The sequence below is a fragment of the Octopus bimaculoides genome, chromosome 3 (assembly GCF_001194135.2).
Source record: "Octopus bimaculoides isolate UCB-OBI-ISO-001 chromosome 3, ASM119413v2, whole genome shotgun sequence".
In the NCBI taxonomy this organism is placed as follows: domain Eukaryota; kingdom Metazoa; phylum Mollusca; class Cephalopoda; order Octopoda; family Octopodidae; genus Octopus; species Octopus bimaculoides.
The window spans coordinates 162873403-162878825 of NC_068983.1; positions in this window are offsets into that span (position 1 = coordinate 162873403).

A 5423-nucleotide genomic window follows, 5' to 3' on the forward strand; every position below is an offset into this window, starting at 1 on the left:
ACACAGATATTATTTCTGATAATTATTTATTGCACATTTCCCAACAGATCTGTCTTCTACTGATGTTTAACAGAGAGAACATCGAAGGACTTCGATTCAATGTCTATAACGAGAATTAACTCCAACAACATCAATAATAATAATAATAATAATAATAATAATAATAATAATAATAATAATAATAATAATAATAATAATGATAATGATAATAATAATAAATCAACGATTAATGTTTTCGTAAATGATTTGAGATATATTGACACTAACTTGGAAACCGGTGTATAATTGCAGAGGTTAGTTTCTACTCGTTATGCAGAACATGAAAGACTCTTAGTCACCGTATCAATTTCAATGGGTGACGATGTCTCTGAAAGAAATGGAGAATATTCTCATATGAAAACCTGATGACGGAGATAACCAAAATGTGGGGAATAAAGACAGAGACAACCTCCGTTGTAATATGCATATTAGGAATGATAGAAAAATGGTGTCAAATATTTGATCCCCAAATCAGGACTTAATCCCATAAACAATGGAGAGATAATAACATCACTTAGATGCAAACCATTACAGGTATTGTCTAGTATATTTCCAATATGATAGAATAAGTTAAAAATAAAACCAAACACTGTGCGTTCTCAAGGCATTCGTAGATGTGTTCCGTTGTGCGATGGAAATATATTTATGATAACGAAATAAATAGTATGACAGTAATAAAAATTGATTTCTAATTATTACACAATCTCATCAATTTGTAACGAAGACGTCGTCAGTTGAAACACTGATAATACGTGACTGATGCTTATTGTATCGAGTCTAGAATAAGGGAAGGAAAACTAAGACCTAGCGGACTATCGGCCAAAATCAATAACAACAACGGCGACGACGATTATGATGATAATGACGACGACGACGATGATGTTTGTATTAGCCTTAAAAGTTCATATATGGAAATAAAGCAGGTTATAATGGCGTGCAAAGGTGGACAAGACAAAATTAAAATATAAGATTTACAAAAGACTCACACAATAATCATGACTGTTTTGCTTCGTTTGTGTCTTTATAATATTATAACATTATAATATTATAATGTGGAGGCGCGTGGCTTAGTGGTTAGGGTTTTAGACTCATGATCCTAAGATTGTGGTTTCGATTCCTGAACTGGGCGACGCGTTGTGTTCTTCAACAAAACACTTCATTTCTGTTTTCTCCAGTCCACTCATCTGGCAAGAATGAGTTAGCCTACGACGGACCGGCGTCCCATCCAGGTGGGGAAACATATACATCAAAGAAACCGAAAAACTGGTCATATGCTCCCTATGAAGTAATGTGGACTATCCATTATACATTATAAAGCAATTATGATATAAAATGTATTATAAAGATATAAAATATAAATAAAATAAATGTGCCATTTTTAAAGCCTAGCCAGGCTCATGGGCCCGGTTTCCCGGTTTCTATGGCGTATGTGTTCCCCAGCTGGACGGGACGCCAGTCCATCGCAGCGTTACTCATTTTTGCCAGTTGAGTGGACTGGAGTAACGTGAAATGAAGTGTTTTGCTCAAGAACACAACGTGTCGCCCGGTCCAGGAATCGAAACCACAATCTTACGATCATGATGCTGACACCCTAACCACTCAGCCACGATAAAGATATAAAGGTGAAGCACAAATTGGATAAACTCCTCACCACACACACTGAAAGAAAATTCCAGCTGGGTCGTACCAGAAATTCCCATAATTCTTGTCTTTTTCTGGACTCTTAGTCCAATGATTTACTCGTTTGAAAATGATATTCTTGTGCTTACTTTTTGGGTGGCCCGATGATAATGGAAGTAAATTTAGCTGTTCGTAGGATTCTTTGAAGTTTTATATTAATAAACTATTTGTCACAAGGCTCCGGATAATCGGCGCTCATTTCCTCACCAATCTGCACTGAATTTGTCTTGAAGTAGTCTTTCATCTTTCGTTAACTCTGCTTTGACCTCTTTCCCCTACTGACACACAAAAATCAATATTAGTCATTGGTCTATATCGTGTTCAATGTCTGTTATTATAAATATAACCAGACCCTTTTATATTTTTCAATAGAGACAATTTCTCCCAATATGTCATGAAGGGATTATTGCATTACTTGACGTAAGGGGAAGTTAATTCGCTTTCATCCAAGCAGAGATATATCATTTTTGTCATCGCTCTCTTCTGGATAATTTCCTGTGTAAAGAAATTCTGTTGGGCTTTTGTAAAATCTCCCTTTTTTTTTTTTTTACTGAGAAACAATTTCTCTTCATACACCTTTTTTAATGAACGGACCAAAGTATTTAGAACCGTGTAAGAGTCACTGCTTCTATTGCTGCTGATGTTGTTGTTACTGTCACTGCTTTTCAAATGAATTACTTGAGAATATGAGCTATTGGTTTCTATTAATCGTTTACTCTTCATTTTCTTCTTCTACATTGAGTCGTGTGTTTTGATTTTGTGTTGCTTCTGTTATGCATTATAGTATTTAGTCGTGCGGCATAATGATCTGTTGTCACCATTTTCGATGCAAAATTGTAATGTGAAGAAATAAAATTGTGAAACCTCGTTTTTTCTGGGTTTTACCTGCCGGTGTTGAGTTAAAACCATTCCTTAGACAACGATAAGTCCTTTTAAAAAAAAGTCCCGTCAAAAATTTCATTCAGTAATAATTGAATAGAACCTATTTTAAAGGGAGAATCCAAAAAGCATCTTCACATTACAAGAGTCAAGACTTGCTCCAAGTCAGTTGAGGCGACACGATGAGATAACAAAAGTCATGCATTGGAAACTGTGTGAAGAGTGCAGGTAGAGAGAGGAAAGACATGCTACGACCACAAACCACAGAGAGTGACTGAGTCGGGTACTGGAAAATCCGGGTGGTTGAGTACGGCAAACCAGACCTAGTGGTGGTGGACTAATAAACCGCATATTTTCCATAATTGATGTTGAATGTCCAAGAAGGAAAGCGAGAACGGAGACATATATATAATCCTCTTAAATACATGATAGCCGCACTGCAGAAGACCAAAAAGGTGAATATAGTGCCAATTATTGAATTGGGGACAGTTTCAGAAGGTATTGAGAGGAATATAAAGGAAATGGGAATAAAGAGCCCAGTAGAAGTGTTGCAAAATGTTTGCCACTTTGGCATGGCCAGAATCTAGAGGAAAGTATTAGATAGATGAAGAGAACAAATAGCGAGGTACCGTAGGCCGCAGGTTGCAAACCCGCTACTTATGCAAGATTCTATGAGTTCCAACCAACAAAACCTGAGTTAAAAGAAATAATAGTAATAATAGTAGCAGTAACATTATTATTTTTATTTTTGTTGTTTCAACACATGAATTTACATAAAGAATCTTGCAAACGAGATACAAAAACGAATTGATAATCTTTTTTTTTTACTCCAGGCAGAAGGCCTGAAATTCTGGGGGAGGAGGTTAAGTCGATTACATCAACCCCAGTACACAACTGGTACTTAATTTATCGACCCCAAAATGATGAAAGGCAAAGTCGGCCTCGACGGAATTTGAACTCAGAACACAACGATGGGCGAAATACTGCTAAGAATTTTGATTAATAATAATAATAATAGTAATAATGATAACAATAATAATAATAATAATAATAATAATAATAATAATAATAATAATAATAATAATAATACTAATAATAAAAGACCTGGTATGAGCATATCCAGACACCGAAAATGAGAATTGCAAAATCCTGTGGGATGCAATGATCCAGTGCGATCATACTGACCAGACACCGTAAGCCGGACATTGTTGTGGTGAATAAAAAAGAAAGAACGTGTATGATAATTGACATAGCATGCCCCAGGGACAACAGGGTCAATGTGAAGGAAGAGGAAAAAATAAACAATTATGACGATTTAATGTGGGAAACACGAAGGTTGTGGTAAATGAAGAGAGTAGACGTGATAGCAATAGTAATTGGTGCACTTGGAAGTTTCAACACTCAACTACCAACATGGCTGAAAAAGAACGGTGCAAGTATGAAGGTAGAACACCTAGAAAAACGAGCATTGCTTGGAACTGCAAGAATTCTTCGCAGGGTTCTTGAAGCATGACCAGTAAACAAGTGCCACCTTAGTCCGCGGGCTGTGGACAACTGACACTTTCTATCATACCAGGCAAAATAAGCTGTGAGTTTTAATATGATGATAAACCTTCGAACAAACGGCCAGCAGCGACGCCTGCTGAGTTCGGCTACTCCACACTGAAAAGGGGCAAATACTCCGAAACTAGTCTATGGATGTTGAACCAGCAAGGGGAGGCTGCTGACCTCTCCTGTTCGAAGGTTGTAATGGACACAGGTTGGAGCTAATCAACGGCAGCATTCGTCCTATTTTACTGGACTGCCATGTTAGCTTGGTGATAACTATTAATATCCAGTACCGTTGCCGTAGTCTCCTTTAGAAAGATTTGGAAATATTAATATTTCTAATAATAATAAGACTTTTGATCTTAACTGATTGGAAGTGTTATCATGTACATTGTTTTGTCTTAGTATAAAAGATGGGCTACAGTAAATATTCTGCTCAATACCACAGATTTGCTTGTCAGATGTTTGACCTTTACCAGTTAAGCATGTCCCTTAGTAGCTGACGATATGTGCATCTCTGATCACGAGCAGAAGTAGTGGGGGAGCATCATAGCTATGTGTCGAGAGGAATTCTTTGGGATTTGAATAATTCACCTTTGGAAACAGTTGTTTTGTTCATCATCTTAAACAACCCTTATTCAGGGACCTTTTGAGCGGGATGGGATATTCAACCTAAAAAAAAAAAAATTGTAACTGGGCCCCACCTGTAAGGTCATGCGTTGTTTATTTTGATATGAGATCACCATGTTGCGCACACATGGTTGTGATGCATATGTCTGGTGTACCCTTGTCAGACGGGTAGTCATGATGGGTATAGTGGGCTTCGTATATTTTACCCCAGAGTCATTTTGATGACATGTGCTGTGTGAGAACTCAATAATAATGATAATAATAATGGCTTCAAATTTTGCCACAAGGGCAGCAATTTTTATTTGGTGGTGGTGATGGTGGGCTTAAGTCGATAACATCGACCTCAGTGTTCAAGTGGCACTTATTTTATCGAGCCCGAAAGGATGAAAGGCAAAGTCAACCTCCCCCGCATTTGAACTCAGAACGTTGCGCTGGGCGAAATACCGCCAAGCATTTCGTCCGGTGTGCTACTGATTCTGCCAGTTCGTCACCTTAAAAACAACAACAAAGACGACGACGACGACGACGACGACGACGACGACGACGACGACGACAACAACAACAACAACAACAACAACAGCAACAACAACAACAACAACATTAATCCTTTCTATTATAGCAAGAGGCTTGAAATTTGGCGGGATGGG